Genomic DNA, 24,981 nt, shown 5'->3' with positions numbered 1-24,981 from the left:
GCCACCCCCAGAGCCCAACAGCCCGGCTCCTGCTGAGCTCCATCCTGGGCCACCTCTCGGCCTGCACTCTAGCAGACCCAGCTGCCTGTGGGCGGAATGAGGGGGTTGCATGCTGGGGAGGCCTGGGGGCTGAACACCCTGCCCCCCCATCCCACCCCGCTCCCTCCAGACCCGGGTCTCTGCCTCCACAGCCTCCTCACCAGGTCACGGACTTCTGGGTCCCCCTGCTTGCTGCCTGCCCTGCTGGACCCGATACTCTGTGGGGAAGGGGCCCAGGCCCCAGCTCCAGCCTCAGCCTACTGGGGTGACCCCGGTGGTGAACCCAGATGAGGAGGTGCCTGAAGGCTGGACCTCACCCGACAGTATTTTCAGACATGCAATGGTCACTGCAGTCAATTCTAGAATATTCTTATCCCCAGCCAGCCCCAGTTCCCGCCCCCACCAGGCCACCATTCATCCACCCTCGGTGCACAGACTGCCTGTATACTGTCTAAATGCCATCATGGCAGCTCCCCGACGCCCATGGGCACCGGAGTGGCATGCACACAGGTGCACGCACACGCCTGCCCCGTCTGGATGAGTGTGGATGCCTGTATGGACGTGTACACAGCAGGCAAGCTGCAGGCCGGGCCCAAGTTGGAGTCGGGCACCGAGAGGATGCAGAGCTGGCCCCTGCCCTCTTGTGCGCATAAAACGGAGCAGGACCCTGTGGCCCTTGCATTCCCCCACCCACCACGTCCTCTGCCTGCCTTTGCCTGTGGAACACTTTAGTTAAAGAGTAAGTTTAATCAGAGAAGTGAGAAATGTGGAAACAAAGGGAAACAAAGGAGACTAAATAATAATAACGTAGTCGTTAAACACAATCAAGGACCTTTAGTTCTTTCTCTGGGTAGATAATATTCTGAGCCGCATCCTGTGAGCTGTCTTATAGATACCAAAACCCCAGGTGGAGCAGTTAACCACACGATGATCAGACTATACCCAGGACATGAGCTGCCACATCCCGAGAACTGACCGCAAAGAAATGGGAACAAGTGCACCCCGGAACTGAAGATTAACTGTACCTACAACAACCAAGATGCTGCTGGTCAGCCCACTGATGACCACTTGAAGATGACGGTTAGAGATGACTGTGCTGTTTCTGCGTGTAACCCACCCCCCACCTCCGACTCTGGCTATAAATCTCTCATCCCCTGCTTGTCATCTGGCCTTTGGACACATGTCTGCCATCCTCCCCGCCAGTTGCTGGCATCTGAAATAAAGCAAACTTTCCTTTCCGCCAGCCTGGCCTGTTTACTGGCTTTTGAGGGGCGAGCAGCCGGACCCACCCCCCCACATGCATATTTTTTGGTAACACTGGGGCTGCAATCTGGGCCTCAGGCTCTCGGGGAGAGCTTCCTGGCCACAGGTGAAGGGGTGGGGCGCCAGGCACCGCCCAAAATGCTGGCCTCGCTGCGCGCTGGCATGGGGCAGTCAGGCAGGGCCGGACCAGTGGGCTGGCCTGCACCAGGCAGGAACCGGGCTGATCTGCAGCCCAGGTGAAGCCTTTGTGCAGACAGTGAACCCGGGAAGGACACTGTTCGACATCCATAAAGCTCTGCCTGGCTGGCGCCCCATAATGGGCTGGTCAGAGCAGGCGTGCAGTCTGCACCCGTAGACCTGGGTGACCTCCAACAAGCATCCAGGTCCCCCTGGTGCGAACAAGGCCGTGAGATGATGAGCTCTGGGGTCAGCTCTAATGCCTAGTTCAGGCACTGGGGCGTGAGCTAGTTTTTGAGATGCAGCTCGTCTCCTGAGGAGAGAGGCAGGGAGGGTCTGTGAGCAGATCCCGTGGATGGGGCGGGAGACAAGTTTCATTACAGCACTTGTACTAAATGGAAAAATCAATGACTCAGTGATCGGCAGTGTTGGGCCTAGCGATCGGCTGGAGCTCTGGAGGGGAGGCGGGTTGGGACCCCAGTCGTCCACTGGACCTCTCTCCCCAGGGCCACCAAGACGTGAGCTTTTCTGGGGGCACCTCTGTCCGGATGCCCAGACGGCTCTGTGCTGCCGAAGAGCCCCGACACCTGCGTGGTGCCCCCACAACTGTGCTGGCCACTGCTTGGGCGCAGCGCCTCAATGGACGGGGAAGGGCCCGCTCCAGGCTGGTGGCCACCATCTGGGACCAGGGGGCACCGGACCCCAAGTGGCTCTCTGCCCCTGGTTGGAAGACGCTGGCTCCCTCCCCCTCCACCAGCTGCAGCCCCCGTCCCAGTGGGAGCAGTCTGCCCCTCCATCCCCAAATCCTGCAGGCCCAGCCGTCAGGGGCTCCAGGGAGCAGACTCATCAGATAGCCCTTAGATCACCCGTCAAGCACTGCAGGGAGAGGGTTTCCTCGGCCTGGTTAAGATGCACGTAACAGAATATATGTAAGAAAGTCGGCTACTTAATCACGGAGATGAAGAGCCACCTCGAGAGATTGTTCTGCTTAAAAAATGTGGTGGCGACTTGCAAATATGTTTTTAGAAGCAATTTTATTACAAACTGTCCCATTGGGCAGCGCCTGGGAAATTATGGGATGCTGTGTTCATTCCTCAGAGCCTGGGCTGCAGTGGGAGGACGCTTGGGGGATTTGTCTGGTGGAGCCAGGGAGAGGCTGGGTGGGGGAGGGGTGGGGTGGGAGAGGGGAGGGGTGGGGTGGGAGGGGGAGGGGGCTGGGGCTGGTGGGGGTGGGGTAGGGGAGGGGCTGGGTGGGGGAGGGGTGGGGTGGGGTGTGGAGACCCCCTCCCCCGCTGGGTCCAGGGTCTCTCCCAGGGAGGGGCCAGATGCAGGCTGACCTGGGGTCCCCACCAGCCCCTCCTCCCAGGGGCTGTCCAGAGGAGCCGCCACCCCCACAAAAACAGACAGCACGTGCTGCCGGAGGCCTGGCCAGGATGTCCACCCACAAGCTCCCTGGGGACGCCAGGGCCCGAGCCCTCCTCTCCCCCGCGGGCAGGGGGACCTCCAACAGGACACTCTAGTTCTGATTTTCTGCAGAATAAAGAAGAGAGAAGACTGTTTACAGCCTCCCAGGACATTCCAGCCATGGGAACCCAGGTGCTGTTCCTCTCCAAGGGGAAGACAAGAGACTCCGGCTCCACAGACACTCCTGGCCTCCGCCTGGAGACACCTGCGGGTCCCTGCTCATGGTCTCCCGGCCGCAGGCAGGCAGCCTCTGAGACGGCCCTGCTCCCGTCCCCACGCTCACACCCTGCGGGGTCCCTCTCCTTGGGTTAGACCTCATGACTTGCTTCCCCGCGGCCGGAGGGGCGGAGGTAACCTCTGAGGAGGTGACGGAAATGGTGGCTCCCGCCTGTGTGCAGACCCCGCTCGGTTCCCCTGTCTCCCTCGTGCTTGCTGGGGGGGGTGGGCAGTGGCCAGAGTATCCACACTGGCTGCCTAGAGAGTAGGCCAAAGTAGGGGCTGGCAGTAGCGAGGACCAGCCAAAGCCGGGGGTCAGCCTTAGGAACAAATCTCCTTCCAGTGAAGCTTTGAGATGCCTCAGTCCTGGCTGCCAAGTTGATTGCAGCCTATGAGAGGCTCCGAGCTAGAACCACCCTGCTAAGCCACTCTCAGACTGCTGACTCTCAGAAACTCTGAGACAATGGATGTTTCTTGTTCTCTGTGACCATCATCACCACCACCACCACCATCACTACCACCATCACCACCACCATCACCATTATCACCATCATGACCGTCATCACCACCACCACCACCATCATCATCACCATCACCACTACCATCACCACCACCACCATCACCACAACCATCACCACCACCATCACCATTATCACCATTATCACCACCATCATCACCACCACCATCACCACCACCATCATCACCACCACCATCATCACCACCACCATCACCATTATCACCATCACCACCACCATCATCACCACCACCATCACCACAACCATCATCACCACCACCATCATCACCACCACCATCACCATTATCACCATCACCACCACCATCATCACCACCACCATCACCATTATCACCATCATCACCACCACCATCACCACCACCATCACCATTATCACCACCATCACCACCACCACCATCACCATTATCACCACCATCACCACCACCATCATCACCACCACCATCACCATTATCACCACCATCACCACCACCATCATCACCACCACCATCACCACCACCATCACCATTATCACCATCATGACCGTCATCACCACCACCACCACCACCATCACCATCATTACCATCATCACCACCACCATCACCACCACCACCACCATAACCACCACCACCACCACCACCACCACCATTATCACCATCATCATCACCACCACCACCATCACCACTACCACAGCCACCATCACCATCACCATTATCACCATCACCACCACCATCACCATTATAACCACCATTGCCGTCACCACCATCACCACCACCATTACCATTATCACCATCACCACCACCACCATCACCATCACCACCGCCTCCACCACCACCATCATGACCATCACCACCACCACCACCACTATCTCATCATGGTTTCTTTCTGGCCCACAGCATCCTCACACCTGTTCTCTGAGTCAGAACAGGCCCACGAGAGGCTACCAGGACTCAGCAGGAGAGCCACTTGTGGGGAGCTCTCTAGCTGACAGAGGGCAACGACTAGGCTGTTGGTCACATCCAACTCCAGCTGCAAGCTGGATCCATCTTTAAGACTCAGGACAGCTGTTCTTTGGCCCTGGGGGGAAGGGACAGCCTCGTGGCTGGGGCAGCAGAGGTGGGAAAAGTGGGACTGGTGGGGAGAGGGCTTCCTCCCCAACCTTGCCCTGAGCACTGCTTCCCCGAGAGCCCACTCAGACAGCCCTTCTGGTGGCAGCCTGCACATCTCACCTGCATGCTTTGCTACAGGGAGTCTGGGAGCCAGAGCCCTGAGTCAGCGGTGGTACCCAGCAATAGCCTGGGCCATGGGAGCCAGATAGTGTTCCCAGTCTCTGGTTCTACCATGGTGTCCTGTGCCCGGTGATGAGGGGGAGGATGGTGTCGCCATGAGAGCAGAGGCTGGGGGCGACTGGAGGATTTGGGACCATCCAGGCCTGAGCTCTGCTCAGGGGAGGGCACATCACTACACCAGCTGCCCATCAGGAAGCCCCGCCCCGCTCAGTGGGAAGTCTGCGCCCAGCTCCCCGCTCCCTTTAACACAGGGTCAGCGCCTGCTCAGCCACATCCCTGCATCAGCATGGGGGCCGGGGTCTGCTCGGAGCAGTGCTTCCTGCAGCCCTGATGTCCCCTGAACCAGGGCCATTAACTGATGACACTTAATTAATCTGTCCAGGAGAGAGATCAGATGGAGATGGTGTCCCGCACGGCCACTCGGATCGACTTCCTTATTCCAATCAACCGTGGCCAGAGGGGTGCCCTGAGTCGCCCTGAGCTCTGGCCTTCGGCGGCTAACCCAGCGGGCTGGGCACTCCACCCAGGCTTCCACATGTGTGGTCACCTCAAGGCCGATAAGACTGCCCATTAGAGGAGCTGCTTGCTTCCAATTAACAGCTTTATTTAGAGTATTTTCCCCCTTCAAACAGTAATTAGATTTCTGTAGCCTTGGGAAAAAGTAGTTCTGGAGCCTGGAGCAGGACACCCCATAAGTCAGGCCCAGAGTGGGGTGGGGGTGAGGTCTGCACCCCTCAGAGGAGCCCCCCAGCCCCTCTCCCTTTCTGTCAAGCCAGAGGTCCCTGCGTTCTGCTCCAGAGGGATGCCCACGAGGCCTGGAGCGGCAGAGCTCTGGAAACTCGCCAGCCACCCCGTCTCCCCTCCCTCCATTCCATCTCCTTCCCCATACCCCTCCCCCAGCTCCCCACCCCACTTCTCAGGACTTTGTTCTCTGAGGCCCCTGCCCCCTCACCCCATCAAGGAGACTCACCCGGGGCTGGAGCAGCAGCCGCATAAAAAGCCATCTTTTTTTTTTGCTCTGAGCCCCACGGCCATCGCCCGGGCCACCGTCGTGAGGCCCGGATGCCTCAGGGCCACCTTGTGCTCAGCGAAACAGGACAGCCCTTTCCAAGTGCAACACGTCCTAGCGTGTGGTTCCATCCATGTGAGTGTTAGGGTGAAATCCAAAGACAGCAGGTTAGGGGCGCCAGGCTGGGGCAGAGGGCGGCTGCTAATGGAGGCAGGCTTCCTTTCGGGGTCACGGGGACATCTGGAATCAGGCAGTGGGTGTACAGCCTTGTGAATATAAAGATCACAGGACCATACACTTTAAAACGGCAAACTTTATGTTACATGAATTACATCTCAATTTTTAAAAACAGGGGGAAAAAGATCTCCTACAACTTAATACTAAGAAGACAAACAACCCAATTAAAAACGGGCAAGAGATTCGAGCGGACTTTTTTCACCAGAGAAGATCCATGGATGCACGTGAGCACACGAAGGTGCTTCCCGCCTGGGGTCCTCAGGAAACACTCTTAACACCTCTGTGGCCCAGAGCGGCTCAAAGGGAAAAGGCCGAGGCCGCCGCCTGTCGGTGAGGCCATGCGGGGCGCCCGCACCGCCCGTGGGATCTATGGGTCCCCTGGTCGTGGCTGTGCAGGGGGACAGACCCACACAGGGACGCCTGAGGAATCTCAGGATAACAGTGCCCAGGGAAGGAGCCGGAGGAGTAAGCCCTGTGCATAAAATTCCAGGAAAAGAAGACGAATCTATGAATCTAAGTCAACAAAGAGATCAGTGGTGGCCTGGGAGGGTGTCAGGGGAGGAGGCCCGTGGGGAGGGGCAGAGACGACTGAGGGGCGGGGGGTGTGTCCATCGCGCAGCTCTGCGCCCTGTGCTCACTGCATCCACACACCCACATCCACCCTCGTGTGTACAGCGTGTTGTGTGTGGGTCACAGCTGGAAGAAGTGGGCCCTGTCGTGGGGCTGTCCTGCCTGCCTCGTCCTCTGCCCATGTTCCCCAGGGGCAGGTGGGCATGAGTCCCAAACCCCTGGGGCTCCTGCCGTGTGCTGCCCCAGCCCCTGGAAGCTGGGAGCCCCTCTGCCTGTTCCCTTGATTGGAGGCCCCCTCCAGGTCCTCAGAAGTGGGGAGCACCCAGGTGCCAGGATCAACATGTCCCTGCCCAGAGGGCATGGCAGTGAACTCGGGGTGGGGGTGGGCCAGAAGTGGTGAAGGCAGCAGCGCAGGTGGCCTGCAGGGTCACCCCCAGGGTCACCCCCAGACTCCCAAGGCCTGCGCTCTGCTGGCCCATCCCCTCCTCCACGGCCAGGGATCCAGCCGGGGGCTCGGGCCTCAGCTTTCCTACCTGTAAGATGGGCTCCAGGCACCGTCCTGCTTCAGACCAGTAGTTGGGAGACGAGGGAGCTGGTGGAGGGTCGTGTCTGCTCTCAGGACCCCAGCTTGTGCCCCTGAGTGGGGTCAGAGGGGGACCCGGTGCCCTCTGAGGGGTGGCCTAGGTCAGGGAGAGAGGGCCCTAAGCAGAGCACCCCCTCCCTCTCTCCCACCCCATCTGTCCAGAGCCCACCAGCCAGGAAGAACGAGGAGCCGCCCTTCTCCCCAAACTCTCCCCCCGGCCCAGGTGACACTCCGCCCCCAGGCCTGGGGGAGCCTGCCCGCGCTGCAGGTCCCTGCCTCTCTGCGGTGGGCCTGGCGGGTGGGCCTGTCTGCAAGTCTGCAAAGCTGAACTTTTCCAGCTGCCAACCCGCCACGGCCCAGGGAGACAGGATTGCCCCAGACAGAGAACAGAGACACAAAGTGTGAAAAATTGGACTGACAGTGCCGTGCTGATAGCTTGTTGAACGAGGGAGCCTGACTTGGAGGGAAATTTACATTTATATAGTGCATTTCTCGGGGCCTGGCTAGGGCGGCCGGTGCACCCCAGGCTGCGGGTGGACAGAGCTGGCGACACCAGCCCTGGAGGCCGGGGGCCGGGGGAGGGACCCCACTAGGGCCCCAGGCTCCCTCCACCTCGACCTTTCAGCCTCGCCTCCCGCCCTCCGTCTGCTCCCTGGCAGCCTTGCCCCCGCCCCAGACCTTCCTGCCTCCCCAGGGGCACTAGCTCTGGCCTCTGGTCACCTCCCTGACCCCCATGCCTGAAGCTCCAGGCCTGGCCAGCAGGACACAGAACAGTGGACACATGAGGACACGTGAGAACACAGAGGAGGTGCTGTCCACACCCCCAGGAGAGAGGCCTCAGGAGACACGGGCCCGCTGGCACCCTGATCTCAGACTTCCAGCCTCCAGGACCGTCCCTGGTGTCCGGTCGGGTACCTGGCCAAGGCAGCCATGTGGAAAAGCGGGTGGAGTAAGCGTTTTGCAGGTGGGGTAGCACAGCCCAGCCAGGGGCGGCAGGAGCAGACAGGAGAGGGGAAACCACATGGGCAGTGACACCGGGAGAGTCCTGGGAGGGAGGCTGGGCTCCTGGACATGAAAACCTGGCCAAGTTTCAGAAATGCGGCCAAGGGAGGATGGAGCCCAGAGCCCAAGGGAGAATCCATGGAGCAGACCGTGTGTGTGTGTGTGTGTGTGTACGTGTGTGTACGTGTGTGGGTGCACATGTGTGCGTACGTGTGTGCATATGTACATGTGTATGTGTGTGTATATGGGTTTGTGTGTATATGTGTGTATGAGTGTGTATATGTATGGTTGTATGTGTGTGTGTATGTCTCTGTGTGTGTGTGTGTATACGCGTGTACTTGTGTATGTATGTGTATATGTCTATATGTGTATGTGTCTATGTGTGTACGTGTGTGTACATGTGTGTATATGTGTGTGCGTGTGTATGTGTATCTGTGAGTGTGTGTGTGTACGTTTGTGTATGTGTATCTGTGTGTGTATATGTGTATGTACGTGTGTGTATGTGTATCTCTGTGTGTATCTTTGTGTATGTGTGTGTACATGTGTATGTGTATCTGTGTGTGTGAGTGTATGTGTGTGTACGTGTGTGAGTGTGTTGTGTGTATGTCTGTGTGAGTGTATGTGTATGTACGTGTGTATGTGTATCTCTGTGAGTGTATGTATGTGTACGTGCGTGTGTGTACGTGTGTGTATGTGTGTATGTGTATGTACGTGTGTATGTGTATCTGTGTGTGAGTGTATGTGTATGTACGTGTGTGTGTATCTCTGTGTGTATCTTTGTGTATGTGTATGTATGTGTGTATGTGTATCTCTGTGTGTGAGTGTATGTGGGTGTACGTGTGTGTATGTGTGTATTGTGTGTATGTGTATGCATGTGTGTATGTGTATGCATGTGTGTGTATGTACGTGCATATGTGTATCTGTGTATGTGTCTGTGTGTGTACGTGTGTACATGTGTGTGCATGTGTGTATGTGTGTGTGTGAGTGTATGTGTGTACGTGTGTGTATGTGTGTACGTGTGTGTATGTGTATGTGTATGTACATGTGTATGTGTATCTGTGTGTGTGAGTGTATGTGTGTGTACATGTGTGAGTGTGTTGTGTGTATGTGTGTGTGTGTGAATGTGTGTGTGTGTGCATGTGCGTATGTGTATGTGTATTTGTGTGTGTGAGTGTATGTGTATCTCTGTGTGTGAGTGTATGTATGTGTACGTGTGTGTGTGTATCTGTGTGTGAGTGTATGTGGATGTATGTGTGTCTGTGTGTGTATGTGTATGCACGTGTGTATGTGTATCTCTGTGTGTGAGTGTATGCGTGTGTATGTGTGTGTATGTGTGTATGTGTATGCACGTGTCTATGTGTATCTGTGTGTGAGTGTATGTGTGTACGTGTGTGTATGTGTATCTGTGTGTGTATGTGTATGTACGTGCGTATTTGTATCTGTGTGTGTGAGTGTATGTGGGTGTACGTGTGTGTCTGTGTGTCTGTGTGTGTATGTGTATGTACGTGTGTATGTGTATCTCTGTGTGTGAGTATATGTGTGTGTGTGTATTGTGTGCGTGTGTATGTACGTGTGTATGTGTATCTGTGTGAGTGTATGTGTGTGTACATGTGTCTGTGTGTGTACGTGTGTGTGTGAGTGTGTGTGTACATGTGTGTACATGTGTGTACATGTGTGTACGTGTGTGTGTGGTTGGAGAAGCCAGCCCTGGCAAGGGTTGGGGGAGGCGAAGGCGGGGCAGCCCCCACACCTCCCTGAGACCAAAACGAGCTGCAGAGAGAAGCCCCGCTCCTGGCCCTGCTCCTAAAACCAGCCTCAGAGAACGGAAACTGCTGTGAAGCGACACAGAGCCCAGAAGCCGCAGCAGAAGACGCCGGACCACATAAAGCGGCCGCTCTAAACGGCAGACCCCGCCCCTTCAGTGGGCACAAGGCCGGGGTGGTGTTCACAGCACCTCTGAGGGATGAAAGGCTAATTCATATACTTACAAGAAGCAGCTCCTAAACCTTCACCAGCCAAGCTCGGACTGCGTCACAGAGAACAAGCAAAGGCCGGGGCGAAGGAAGCCCTAGGCTGCCCTGACCCCTGGGCGGCTGCACACGCAGCCCCTCACCTTGCCCCAGCCCACGGAGCCCACGGCCTCCAGTCCGCCCCTTGGCCTCAGGGTGCCCCTGCGCCCGCCCTCACCTCCCATGAGGTTGCCTTCCCTGCCCTCCTCCCTGCTTGGCGGGGTCCCTGTGACCACGGGCAGGAGCCCCCAGCCCATGACCCCTGCCAGGCGGTCACAGGGCCCTGAGGGCCCGGCGCTTCCCTCAACATCCCGCGTTTTTAAAAACGCGGGTCCCGTGCTCCCCCAGCTGCCTCACACTCCCCAGCGATCTAAGCCCCCTGGGAACACCCTCCCGCCCAGGGCCCGTCTGCTCTCCGACTCCGGCGGCCTTTGCCAGCTGCACTTGTGCAAATCTTGCCCGTTACCTCTTCTGTGGAGCCTTCCCGACCCCCAGCTGGCCCTCGTGGGCACCCGGCAGGCCCCCACCCCGCGAGCGCACGGACATGCGCGCCAGCCACGATCCAGGCTGCCTCACGTGCTCATCTGGTCCAGAAGTAACCCGGGCGCGGGGCCAGTTCCAGCCCCAGGTCTACAGGCGAGGCTGGTGCTGGGGGGCCGTCCGGACCAGGACCCCAGCCCCCAGTCTGCTGCCCTCGGTCCTGCCGGGGCGTGGGTGCTTGGGGCAGCAGGCAGCTCAGGCCCGGAACTTCAGCCCTGGAGTGGGGGCACTGCCTGAGGCCCCGTCATCAGTGCCCACAGTGGGCACTGGGGCCCCCCCTGCTCTGCCATGCCCCTGTGGCCCAGGACAGGGCAGTGCTCTGGGGGCAATGCCAGACCGCACAGCCAAGGGTCTGCAGGAGCCTAGCAGCCCATCCCAGCCAGGCTTCCCAGGGGATAGGGCCACCAGGGCCCCTGCTTCTGGAGGGGGACAAAGCCTTTGGCCAGGGAGCTGCCCGCCCTCCGAAACCAGTGCCCCTCAAGAGGACAGTTGCCGGCTGCCGTGGAGTCTTTGAAAGAGCTGCAGGTGCTTTAAATAAAACCACATCATTTGATTAACTGAGTGAAGAGGGGCCCTCGTCACCTCCCGGGGGTGCCCATCAATTTCTCCGGGATGGGTTGCAGGGGGTGGCAAGCGCCACCCTGCAGGGAGCCTGGCGCACATCCATCGCCTCCCCAGAAAGGGATTTTTCTCGGGAGGCGACAGAGAAGGTTCATCACTTTGATCACGGCGGGGACGGCACTTTCATATTTCCTACCAGGAGTGGGGGTGGAGTGTGGAGGGTGGGTCCCAGCTGTGAGCCATGGCAAGTGGATGCCGGCCGGGTCCCCCCGTCAGTGGCTGAACCTGGGGGTCTGCTCGGCACGCTGGGGCCAGGCTGAAGAAGTGGAAGGAAAGAGGGCTTTCCCTGGAACATGAACCGCGGGTCCCCCTCCCAGCAATGTCCTCCCTGGCTCCCCACAAAGGTCGGACCCCGGGTTTCGGCCAGACTCTCCCCCTGCTCCCCACCAGGCCCCGCTGGACCCCGATACTTGAACAGGGGCTGGGGGTCTGTCTCCATGCCGGGAGGGCCGATCAAGGGCAGGGTCCCCACTTCTGGAGGACAGTGGAGTGGCCAAGCAGGGGCCCCCCAGGACCAGAGCAGCCAGAAGCCCCTGAGCCTCATCTGGGGAGCTCTGCCCCACGTGGCAGGCTGACGTCACGTCTCGGGTGAGGAGCCGACGCCTGGCCGGTGCAGACCAGCCCAGGTTGGAGGCCTCTCTGGGCCCCTTCCGGCCACGTCTATGCACGGCGACCACACAGGAGGACAGGGGTGAGGAAGATCAGAGGTCAGGGCAGGCGGGGGGCCCAAAGGGCAAGGGTCAGGGATGGAAAGAGCCAGGGAGGACAAAGGTAAGGGAGAGGAGAGGGCAGGAGCCAAGGAAGACAGAGGTTAGGAAAGGCAAGGGTCAGGGAAGTCAGAGTTCACGGAAGGCAAAAGTCAGAGAGGTCAGGGGTCAGGAGGGCAAAAGCCAGAAACAGCAGAAGGCAGGAGCCAGGGAGGACGGAGCTTAGGTAGGGCAGGGGCCAGGGGCCAGAGGGTAGAGGTCAGGAAGGGCAGGGGCCACAGAGGGCAAGGGTCAGAGAGGTCAGGAAAGTCAAGAGGTCAGGAAAGTCAAGAGTCCAGGAAGGGGGAAGGTAAGGGGGCTCCTGGCCAGCTTCTAGAGCCCCAAAGTCCTCTTCCTGCCCTGAAGGTGGGCTCTGACTGGGCCAAGTCAAGGGTGGGGGCACAGCCCCGGCAGGGGGTCGGCCAAGAGTGCGCATGCCTTCAGCCGGCCGATGGGTCGTGTTGGGCGGCCAGCTGGGGCCAGGCCCCATGTTCGACCTGGAGCCAGAGGGGTCAGCCAGGGCCAGTGGGGCCCCGGAGGTAAACAGCCCCAGGCCCCAGAAGACACAGGTTCTCTGGAGGGTTGGCAGCTGTCCCTCTGCTGAGGCTGGGACAGGCAGGAAGGACCACCCGGGGTGGCAGGGAGGCTGCAGGGAGTCTTGACTTCAGATGTGGAGGGGCCCTCGGCTGGTCCTGGGAGCCCCAGCAGCTGTCTTGGATGAAGAGCAGACGCGTGGCCTGCTCAGACCAGGGCCAGGTGGACGGCTCTCTGGACACCTGGTCTGAGGGGGAACGGGGGTCCCCTGAGGCCCCCGGGGAGCAGGCTCCCAGGACCCAGGCTCCCCAGGCAGGATCTGCATGATTTTTCCACTGCCTGTGAGCTATCAATCTCCACTCCCTCCAAGACAAATGCCTCGTCAGGCTGGCCACCCGGACCCCCTATTTATCACCATTTAATATATATTAAAGTGCTCTCACCTCTGATCACGAAAACAAACAAAAAAGTCTGCATCAATCCCGCGGCAGCAACAGGCGGAGGGCGGGTGGGGTGCGGGGGTCTCCTTGCTCTCCGCCCTGGCGGAGCCCCAGGACTCCGGGCCCAGGGTGCGAGGAGGGCCTGCCCCACGGGCAGGCAGCTCTCCCGGACTCTGTCCTCCCAGGATGGAAGAAGAAGCAGAGGAATCCCTGGCCAGCAAGTGCCCCGCCCCTCCGGGGCCCCTCTGGGCAGATCTCAGCCCCAAGCTCACCCTGGCCAGTCTGGTGCTACGTGCAAGACCTCGGCAGGAGTGGTCCAGGGTAACAGCCCCGGGCAGGCGGGCGCTGTTCCAGCCTCCCCTGGCTGGAGACCCTGTGGCCCCCAGGTTGGGAGACGGGGACCGGGGCAACCCTACAGGAGCTGTGCTGGGTGGGCCCCTGCCACATATTCGGGGGGAGGGCTCTTCCTTGGGGAGAAGCCAAGCCCTGGCACCAAGCATCAGCTGGAGACAGTGTGGGGTGGACAGACCCTTCCATTCAGCCCCAGGGTCACTGCTGGCTTACTAATGCAGCCGGTAAAAACAGAGGCTGTAACTGGTCCAACCCCAGAGCCAGGCGCCCGGGCACAGCGCACTCCCACTCCACGGATGGACAGACTGAGGCCCCGGGCTGGGAGGGCTTGTGTGTCAACAGGCCCTCCTCCCTGGGGATCCAGGTCCCTGGCCCCAGGCTGCCCTCACCCCCTGCACCTCTGCCAACATCTCTAGGTAGCCACTGTCCACTCCCCCGCCCATCCCATAATAAGCCCGGCCCCTGGGGGTGGAGCCCGGTGGTGCCCGCGGCGGGGGCAGCCAGACCGCGGTGGGAGGGGCAGGGCGCGCTGGGGCCACTAAATCAGTCCATGCCTGTCACCAGCTCGGGGCCGCGGGAGCCGCCCGAGCGGAAATAACAAATGGCTGTCATTGTGGAGCCAAAACCTGTGATTATAATTATCACATCCTCGGTGACCTTGCGTAAACTTTAATCCCTCTCCAATGGAGCATTTAAATAGCCTTCGCTGCGCACCGCAGAGCCCCGGCCCGCCTGCCGGCCCCCAGCCCCGCGGCTCCCTGGGGGCAGGGACGGCTCTGCAACCGCGTGGGCGGTTCACTGGGCCTCAGCGCCGAGCCCGTCTGGGAGGGGGCCCCCCATTTCACAGTGGGAGGGGGCTCCCCCCACCCCATTTCACAGTGGCCCCCACAGGGGGCCACCAGGGTTGCAGGCGAAGGGGGTGGGGAAGACAGTGTCAGAGGCGCTGGAGGAAGGCTGGTGAGGGGACTTGACTGGGACTGTGGGGCCTGGGGTGGGGTCCCTCAAACCCGGGCTCGGGGCAGGGGTACGCAGACATGAGGAGGAGCTGAGGGGTTGGAGGCAGGCAGCAGGAGAGGGGAGGGGGCGCCCGAAGAGCTGGGCGGGGGAAGCAAGAGTCAACCTGTGTCTGCCCTTCTCCTGACGGGGTGACAGCTGTGGGGGAGCAGAGGCAGGAGTGGAGGGGCACACGGTACCTGCACGTGTGTACACGAGAACGCACATGGGCACAAGGTACACACACACGTGTACACGAGAACGCACGCGTGCACAAGGCACGCCGGCACACGCTCACACGCAGGCACATACGGGCAGGTGCACACACGAGGCACACCTGGGCAGGTACGTCGATGCATGTGGGAACAGCACACATGAGCACACAGGTGCACACACGTGACACACACGTGCACTCCCCCCACGCACACACACCACATGCACTCTCATGCTGAAGGGGGCAGAGAGGGGAGCCGAGGGCCCAGGACTGAGCCCATGACGAGGTGGCGGGCAGCGAGAAGACCGAAGCCAGGGGGAGAGGGTCCCTGCCACAGGAGGTGCACAGGCCAGCTGGGTGGGTCCTGGGGTCAGAGGTCAGGGCATAGGCGGTCCTGGGCGGCAGAGGAGGTCTTGGGGGCCAGGCCTGAGCCAGGGCCTCCCAGGACAGGGTGGCCGGCCGGTGAGGTGGCAAGGAGTGGAGACCCTCCTTCTGAGGAGGCCAGGTGGGTGCGGGATGGGAAGGGAGGGCCTGGGGCTCCCACAGTGGGGGCGGCAGGCGGCGGCAGCCCCGGGGAGCCCGTCTCACCCTCCAGCACAGCCAGGGTTGGGCGCCTGCCGGGGCTGGGGGGCTGGGGCGAGCGAGGCTATCGGGTGGGACAGCCGGGCTTAGTGCTGTGCTGAGGATGAGCGTCCCCGGCCGGAGGCCACGTCTCTGGGGGCCGCCTCAGTCTCCCCTCAGCCTTGGGCGGGGGTGGATGTAGCGACTCGGACCATGCAGCGGCGGTGGGGGGCTGCCCGCGGTCCAGGGCCGGGACCTCAATTACCGCCTGCGAGGCAGAAATGTCAGCAGCGCCTCCAGCACCGTCTGCCGCGCTGGGGCCGAAGCATCGCAGCCCCGGAGCCGCGGGGCCGTCACGTCATTGCCAGCTGCCGGGCGGTCACCCTTGACGGGCCGTGCCATGCTCACCCTCCCGGGTGACTCGTGGGCCCCGCGGGACCCCCGGCTGTGGGGCAGCTGGCCGAGGGGGAGGAGCCGAGGGCCGGGGGGATGAGGGGACCTCTCGGGGGTGCATGGACCCCCAGCAAGGGCAGCGGGCCCTCTGCCTGCGACGGGAGGACGGGCTGGGCCCCGCTCCACGGCACGCCCCACAGACGCCTGCTCACAGGTACAAACGTCACACGGTCTCCTCCAACGTGCACCCCGTCCGGGGCCTGAAGTCTGTGGGAGCCAGACAGTGCCCACCCTCTCAGGGGCCTCCCGTGGCCCAGGCTGCCAGAGACAGTGGCCAGCAGGCCACGCAGCAGCTTGGCGAGGGTGCAGGAGGCCTCGACACGGCCTCGGGCCCAAATCAAGGCGCTGGGGCACAGGGACATCCCCAGCTCCTTCCAGACCCGGCTCAGCCTTTCTTCCGTCCGCCCACCCGTTTGTCTTCGTCGCTCCCTCACCCACCATGTCCTTGCGCGCCCATCTGTTCATCCCCCTCCACCGGTCCGGTCAAGCACAGATGCCCCCGTCCATCCATTAGTCCACTTCCTTCTGAGCCCATCTGCCCGTCAAGCCCCGTCCGTCTCCACATCTCCCTACATCCATCCACCAGCTGTCAACCCCTCCAAGCATCTATTTTTCCCATCAGTCGATTGACATCCCTGTGAGGGTCTGGGCCCAGCCTTCCCAGGAGCGCACGAGGTCACCTGCGTCCAGGTGGGAGCAGGGATGCAGGTGGTGGTGCTAAGGTGAGGGTGTCCTCCTTTGGGGCACCCCGGTCTCTCGGTGGGTGACGGAGGCAGGGCAGCGAAGGTTGGGGAGGACGCAGGAGTGCTGACAGTTTAAGGAGAGACACAGGCGGAGCAAAGTGTCCCGGAAGCGAGCGTCTGAGAGTGCAAGAGAGGAAGGGGAGGGGGATGGCGGGGGCAGAGGACCCTGGGGCGGCAGTCTGCACTTCACCGAGCGGTCAGCACGGTTGGGTGTGGCTGCGCAGCTACGGTCAGTGGCTTGGGGCAAACACGCATTTGCACACTGGCCATCGGGCAAGTATCCGTCCCTCTGCCCGCCCCGTCTCCCCTCTCCCCGTCCCTCTGTCCGCCCCGTCTCCCCTCTCCCCGTCCCTCTGTCCGCCCCGTCTCCCCTCTCCCCGTCCCTCTGTCCGCCCCGTCTCCCCTCTCCCCGTCCCTCTGTCCGCCCCGTCTCCCCTCTCCCCGTCCCTCTGTCCGCCCCGTCTCCCCTCTCTCCGTCCCTCTGTCCGCCCCGTCTCCCCTCTCTCCGTCCCTCTGTCCGCCCCGTCTCCCCTCTCTCCGTCCCTCTGTCCGCCCCTTCTCCTCTCTCTCCGTCCCTCTGTCTGCCCTGTCTCCCCTCTTTCTGTCCCTTCATCCACCCACAGGCCTCATCCCCTTCGGTTCCAGGGACCGACCGGTCCTGGGGACGAGAGCCCACTCCTGCCCGCACAGAGGCTGGAGCCTGGGCTGGATCCAGGGCGTGTGAGGAAGCGTGGTGGGGTCACGCCCATGGTTGCTGGGGCGATGGTCCAGTCCCCAGAGGCCGGAATCCTCGCTCCTCATCCTTGGGCCACACCGGGCGTCCTCCTGGCCTCTCGCCTCCCAGCTCAAAGGTGACATCTCAGAGGCCAGGAGCAGGGCTGAGAGCGGTCCGTCCTTCCTCCCACTCACTGGCCGGCCAGTGTTGTCAGACCAGGCTTGACCACAAGCCCGTATGTCCTTTAAGCTACAGAAAGCAAAACAACATGAACTTGGTTGGCATCCTCCACTTGACTCCAGGCTCCTGTGCCCGCTGTGGGGCATGGGCAGGGAGAGGGGGCCCAGGAGTCCTGTGCCCACTGTGGGGCATGGGCAGGGGGGAGTGGACCCAGGGGTCCTGTGCCCGCTGTGGGGTGTGGGCAGGGGGGCGGGACCCAGGAGTCCTGTGCCCGCTGTGGGGCGTGGGCAGGGGGGTGGGACCCAGGAGTCCTGTTCCCGCTGTGGGGCATGGGCAGGGGGAGTGGACCCAGGGGTCCTGTGCCCGCTGTGGGGTGTGGGCAGGGGGAAGTGGACCCAGGGGTCCTGTGCCCGCTGTGGGGTGTAGGTAGAGGGGCAGGACCCAGGAGTCCTGTGCCCACTGTAGGGTGTGGGCAGGGGGGAGTGGACCCAGGGGTCCTGTGCCCGCTGTGGGGTGTGGGCAGGGGGGCGGAGCTCAGGAGTCCTGTGCCCGCTGTGGGGTGTGGGCAGGGGGGAGTGGACCCAGGGGTCCTGTGTCCACTGTGGGGTGTGGGCAGAGAGGGGACCCAGGGGTCCTGTGCCCGCTGTGGGGTGTGGGCAGGGGGGAGGGACCCAGGAGTCCTGTGCCCGCTGTGGGGCATGGGCAGGGGGGAGTGGACCCAGGGGTCCTGTGCCCGCTGTGGGGTGTGGGCGGGGGGAGGGGCCCAGGGGTCCTGTGCCCACTGTGGGGCATGGGCAGGGGGGAGTGGAGCCAGGGGTCCTGTGCCCGCTGTGGGGTGTGGGCAGGGGGGAGGGACCCAGGGGTCCTGTGCCCGCTGTGGGGTGTGGGCAGGGGGGCGGGACCCAGGAGTCCTGTGCCCGCTGTGGGGCGTGGGCAGGGGGGTGGGACCCAGGAGTCCTGTTCCCGCTGTGGGGCATGGGCAGGGGGAGTGGACCCAGGAGTCCTGTGCCCGCTGTGGGGCGTGGGCAGGGGGGAGTGGACCCAGGGGTCCTGTGTCCACTGTGGGGTGTGGGCAGAGAGGGGACCCAGGGGTCCTGTGCCCGCTGTGGGGTGTGGGCAGGGGGGAGGGACCCAGGAGTCCTGTGCCCGCTGTGGGGCATGGGCAGGGGGGAGTGGACCCAGGGGTCCTGTGCCCGCTGTGGGGTGTGGGCAGAGAGGGGACCCAGGGGTCCTGTGACCGCTGTGGGGTGTGGGCAGGGGGGAGGGACCCAGGAGTCCTGTGCCCGCTGTGGGGTATGGGCAGGGGGGAGTGGACCCAGGGGTCCTGTGCCCACTGTGGGGTGTGGGCAGAGAGGGGACCCAGGGGTCCTGTGCCCGCTGTGGGGTGTGGGCAGGGGGGCGGAGCTCAGGAGTCCTGTGCCCGCTGTGGGGCGTGGGCAGGGGGGAGTGGACCCAGGGGTCCTGTGCCCGCTGTGGGGTGTGGGCAGAGAGGGGACCCAGGGGTCCTGTGCCCGCTGTGGGGTGTGGGCAGGGGGGAGGGACCCAGGAGTCCTGTGCCCGCTGTGGGGCGTGGGTGGCAGGACAGGGCCCGGGGTCCAGGGGTCCCGCCAGCAGCCCACGCCGACAGGGCCGCTGGCCCCCAGGAAGTGTGATGTTTCCCAGCTGGCCTGCTGGGCAGCCTCAGGCCCCCAGAGGAGCGGCCACTCTCAGCGCAGACAGCCTGCTGCTTTCGCCGGGTCTTTCCGTGGAGGCCTCGGCACAGGGAGCTTCGGCAGGGCTGGCACCCACGGTCGCTCAGGACACAGCTGGTGACTGACTGCGCGCACGGCTCTGATGGCTGGCGGGGGGCCGGGGGCACAGGGTGCTGTGGGCGAGCGGCTCAGCTTGGAAGCGGCAGGGTGGCCCCAGGCTGGGCGTGCAGACTGCGCTGGCAGCTGAATCCCACGTCACCCTCCCCCCACGGGATGCGTGGAACAGGCTTGGGCGCGCCGAGGCTCCCCTTGACCCGCGGGGGGCCTCCCTGAGATCCTGACGCCTGGGACCACCGCCCAGGCGGACCCGGCCTCCTCCTGAGAGTCCCTCTTCACACAGAGTGACCTTGAAGCCGCGAGGCGTCCCAAGTGATCAGGAGGAGGGCGAAGGCTCCGTGTAAATTTCATGCTCTTCGAAATGACATTTGTCTGCCGCCAGCTCGGCTCTGAAGCCCACCCCCTGCCCCCGCCTCGTCCTTGGGAACCCAAACCTGGAGGCTCCATCTCTCCTGGGTCCTTCTCAGGGTCCTGGTCTTGGCCAGTCCTGCCTCTCCTCCTTGTGAGCAGGCAGGACACCCAGTCCACAGTCTGGGCCTCTGTCAGCCATGGGAGGTGAACCGGAGGAGGGGGCCCTGGAGGAGGATCCCTGGGGAGGCGGGACCCCCAGCAGGGGCCGGGCTGGCCCCCCGCCCAGCCCTGCCCATCTGCCTGCAGCCCCCGGGGCCGTGGAGGCGACCTGGGGTCACACGTGTCCGAGTCACGCCTGGGCGCTGGCGGCTGCTCCCCCAGCTCGTGGACCCCCAGGGGGCCTTGTCGGACCCCAGGAGCGGATAGCAAGCCTGAGCTGGGAACACACAGCGAGGCTGGTGCTCCCGGAGCCCGACCCCGGCTCCTCCCACCTGCGGGGAGCCTCCCTTCCCTGACCGCCCCCAGCTTCCACCCAGAGCCTGGGACCGCCCGCAGCCAGGACTGGAAGATGGGCCAGAAAGCCCCCGCCGAGGGCACGGGGCCCCCGCGGGTTTGCCCCCAGGGCACAGCACCCTGGTCACCCACCCCCCTCCTCCCGCTGGGGGCTGGGGGCTGGGGTCGGGGCCTGAGAGCCCTGGCGGTGACCTCACTGAGGCTGGAGGGGGGCGGCTGGGGGCTCCGGAGGGGTTCCCGGAACAGAAGACCCCGTCTCCCCTCGGATCCAGGCCGAGGGCACGAGTCGCCTGTGTTATACGGCCGTCGGGGAGGCCGGCTGGTGGGCCAGGGTGGAAGCCCCTCACTCTGGGTCTGGGCGACTGTGGGAACGCTGGTAAACTGAGCCCCACAAGGCAGGGCTCCGGGGCCCCAGGCCTGTTGGCTGGATCAGTCATTTCCGTCGCTCAGCCGTGTCCGACTCTTTGCGACCCCATGGACTGCCGCATGCCAGGCCTCCCTGTCCATCACCAACTCCCGGAGTTTACTCAAACTCATGTCCATTGAGTCGGTGATGCCATCCAACCATCTCATCCTCTGTCGTCCCCTTCTCCTTCCGCCTTCAATCTCTCCCAGCATCAGGGTCTTTTCCAATGAGTCAGTTCTTCCAATCAGGTGGCCAAAGTATTGGAGTTTCAGCTTCAGCATCAGTTCTTCCAATGAATATTCAAGACTGATTTCCTTTAGGATTGATTCCTTTGATCTCCTTGCAGTCCAAGGGACTCTCAAGAGTCTTCTCCAACACCACAGTTCAAAAGCATCAATTCTTCGATGCTCAGCCTTCTTCATGGTTCAACTCTCACATACATACATGACCACTGGAAAAACCATAACTTTGACTAGACGGACCTCTTGTCGGCAAAGTGATGTCTCTGCTTTTTAATAAGCTGTCTAGGTTGGTCATAGCTTTTCTTCCAAGGAGCAAGTGTCTTTTAATTTCATGGCTGCAATCACCATCTGCAGTGATTTTGGAGCCCCCCAAAATAAAGTCTTTCACTGTTCTCATTGTTTCCCCATCTATCTGCCATGAGGTGATGGGACCAGATGCCATGATCTTAGTTTTCTGAATGTTGAGCTTTAAGCCAACTTTTTCACTCTCCTCTCTCACTTTCATCAAGAGGCTCTTTAGTTCTTCTTCACTTTCTGCCATAAGGGTGGTGTCATCTGCATATCTGAGGTTATTGATATTTCTCCTGGCAATCTTGATTCCAGCTTGTGTTTTTTCCAGCCCAGCGTTTCTCATGATGTACTCTGCAAAAAAGTTAAATAAGCAGGGTGACAATATACAGACTTGACATATTCCCTTCTCGATTTGGATCCAGTCTGTTGTTCCATGTCCAGTTCTGGCTGGATGGCCTCTGGCTGATTCCTGGCAGTCCTGGGGCCTCCCTGGCTGTGCACAGGGAGAACTCAGGCAGCCCTGCCGCCAGGAGGGAGGGGTGTGAAGGGGGCTCCCAGACCCCTTGTCACCCCCCAGGCCTTCCTTCCCAGGCTGGTCTGCCTGCGAGACCCTCAGGCAACTTGGCCCTGGAGGACGTGAGCCTCCATGGCCCAGGGCCTCCTCTGAGCCCACAAAACCCACCTGGAAAACCCACGGCTCCTCTGGGGGCTGCAGGGAGGGTGGGGCCACCAGGCTTCAGCACCATCAACGTGTGCACAGTCACGCACACACACCACATGTGCACAAGTGAATGCTTGCACACGTGTACACACGTGCACCTCCGGCCCCGCCCAGCCAGAAGGAATCAGTCAGACTCCTCTAGGACGCAGGGCTCTCCCAGGCCTCTCCAGGGGCCCTGGCACCCCGCCCCGCCCCACACCGTTGGTGCTCACGCAGCTGCCCCACCCGCTCACCTCCGAGGGCTGCCGAGGAAGGTGATGGGGAACCAGCCGAATCCAAGCCCCTGCCTCCCGCCTCGGGGCTCAGGCTCAGACACGGCGGGTCCATCTGCATTTCCTGCGGCTCCCTGCTCTGTCTGCACAGCCCGTGCAGGGCAGGACTGCTGGCGCTCCAAAGAGGGGAATGCTGAGCTTGGACGAGGGGCCAGCCCTTCTCCCACCGTGGCCTCAGCCCACCAGGCTCTCCCAGTTGCCCCCCATCACCCTTGGCCTGAGGGCCCCACGGCCCCACACCAGCCATGGCTGGACGCCGGATCCCAGCAGGACCTGCAGCCCCTTCTGGGTGGTGAACAGAGTGAGCCTGGAGCGGGGTGCCCGCAGCCCTGTGAGCTGGAGGACCCACCCACCGCACCCCTGTGCTGAGCAGGTGGCTGCTCACTGACCATCACAGCGTTCCTGGGCCCAGTGGACAGTCCACACACAAACAGCTCTGTTACTAAAACGACCCCTCCTAGCCCAACCCTCTGCGCAGACAGGAGCACTCCTACTCTCAAATGGGGACCGGACGGGCCAGCTCGTGCCAGCTCATGGCCCCTTGCGGGCACACGCCCGCAGAACCCGGCCATTCGCACTGTTGCAGTAACGAGCCTGGGGAACAGGTAGTCTCCCTGAAGTCAATCCTGCCTCCTCTCTGCCTCTCCGGGTGCCCGAGAGGCAGAGACCTCAGGCAGTGGACGGGTGGGCATGGCTGAGATTTCGGGCAGCTTGTGGCTGGGCTCTGGATGCCCAGGGCTGGAGAGGGCAAAGCAGGAGAGAGGCAGAAGCGTGAGGGCTCATCTTGGCTCCCCAGAGACCCTCAAGTGTCACTCCCTCTGGCTCGGTCATCCTCAGCCCAAATCTGCCCTCTCGCCCCTCAGGCCACGAGAGCCCTCACCCTCACCGCAGGGCCAGGCCCCAGGAAACCGAGCTGGTTCCGTTCCTGCTCCTGGGACTGGAGGCAGGGCCTTGAACAGGGGAGCCGGTGTCCCAGGAGGAGAGCAGGAGGCCGGCACGGCCTCAGAGAAGCGGTGGGCTCTGCCAGGCACCCCAACCCCCAGGGCGGTGAGGGGAACGCCGGCTGAAACAGCCAAGTGGGCCTAGGATGTCTGCTTCAGGCAAAGTCTGATCCAGAAGCTCAGAGAGCTTCATCAGGGGCAGGTTTCTGGGCCCTCGGTGGCAACTCAAAGGTGACTCCCTTTCTGAGGAAGACTAGGGCTTTCAGAGGCCCAGCTCACACCCCGCAGGCAGGCCCTACACGGGGGCAGAGGAGTGGGAAGTGGGGAGACCAGTTTGGGTCACATGGGGTCCTGGGAGCCGAGGGCAGTTGAAATGGGCACTGCTCCCCCCAAAGACAGCAGGAAGAGGGCTGAAGAAGCTCCTGGGAGACAAGCCCGCCCTGTGGCCCCAGGCTGGCCTCCCTGGGCCTAGTACAGATGAGGCTGGACACCCCCAGATGGAGGAGGGGTACCTCTGGGGGCCTGCAGAGGCCTTCACCCCACGCAGACCTCCGGAGGGGCAGCGGTCCCCACCCTCGTGGCCATGAAACCTGGCTGAGCCTCAGTTCCTGTCTGGAAGGGGTCCCCGCTCAGGACATGGAGGCAAATCCCAGACGTGAGCTCCCGGGACTCTCAGGGGCTCTGGACGAGTGAGGAGGGTGGGTCAGAGTGTCCAGCACCTGGGGCAGAAAACGGCAGGGGTGGCCTGCGGCTCTGGGTGGGAAGGCTCGGCCTGGGTCCCCGCCCAAGGCCTTCGGAACGCCCTCTGCCATCCCCACCTGGCCAGGGACCTGGCCTCCTGGCACCTGGACGGGGGTCTGCTCTGGCCACACGTGGGTTCAGGGCCGCAGACTTGCCCTGTCCGCCTGGGCGCCTGGGTCCAGGGCCATAGGCCTGCTTTGTCCACTCGGGCGCCTGCTGCTGCCCTCTTGTGGGGGCCGCTCCACCCAGACCCTCGCTCGGGGGCCCGTGGGCTGGGAGTTAGTAAGTTCATTACCTTCTACAGCACGATAAGCCCCGTTCTGATCGCTGCATTACGGGGGGCAGGACGGCAAGATTATAAATTACAGGACGCGCTCACGTGTCCGTCTCTCCAGGGCCAGGCCGGAGAAGTTAATTATTTTTATAGGTTCGGAATGCTTGGCCCCGGGTCCGGACGGCAGGACGCCGCCTTGCCCACCCCCGTGGGGGGCCTCCACACCCGGCCCCCCTGGGGGGCCTCCCGCCTCTGTCGCCGCCGCTGCCCGGGAATGGGCCCCACCTGGGCTGCCGGCGGTTTGTTGCTCCTCCTGCCCACGCAGGGGAGTGGGCTGGGGCCGGGCCTGGCTCCTGAGTGGCCAGCGAGGCCATCAGTAACCCTGAAGGATGCGCGGCAATCTTTTCTCCCCCAATTGCCCACCACAGCCTATATTACAAATACATAAATCATAATGTTTCAACAAAAGCAAAATTTAATTTTCTCCTTTCAGCCGTTATCTGGGCCGGGTGGTATATGGCAGGCTGCGCCCGGCTCATTTATTACCCCCGCTGAATGGGTAATGGCAGGCCGAGTCGATTGTGGGAGCTTTGTTAGGGCTCTGAATGTGCTGTGCGGGCCGTGGTGGCCCAATCTCCCCACATCTGTAATAGATACACAGGACTCTATTATTCCTTGCCAGAGCAAAATTAAATAGTTGTGTGTGTGCCTGGGGTGGGGGCGGGCTCCTGGCAGGCAGGAGGGGAGAGTTTTGGGGGGGGCCTGCTTGCCCCACGAAGGCCAGCCCCTCCTGGGCAGGAGCGGGGCCCCCTGGGGCCCTGGCCATGGCCAGGATCAGCGGTGGGGGGCAGCTGCCCTCCGGGACCACAGACCTGGGCTCAGGGGTCATGGACCCCCACCTCCACGGCCCGGCTGCCTGTCCCAGCCCACTGTTGGCGCGACGGTCCCATTTCACAGACCTGGG

At 62.2% G+C, this 24,981-nt stretch overlaps 1 pseudogene; it reads left to right on the top strand.

The window, feature by feature from the left end:
- LOC145541188 (uncharacterized) overlaps positions 1–4,585 on the top strand; it is a 40,637-nt pseudogene extending 36,052 nt beyond the window's left edge.
- Positions 4,586–24,981: the final 20,396 nt, after the last annotated feature.

This window comes from Giraffa tippelskirchi, chromosome 1 (assembly GCF_054371585.1).
Source record: "Giraffa tippelskirchi isolate mGirTip1 chromosome 1, T2T-mGirTip1v1.2.pri, whole genome shotgun sequence".
NCBI lineage: Eukaryota > Metazoa > Chordata > Mammalia > Artiodactyla > Giraffidae > Giraffa > Giraffa tippelskirchi.
The sequence above is the reverse complement of the archived record's forward strand: the minus strand, read 5'-3'. Positions and strand labels throughout refer to the sequence as shown.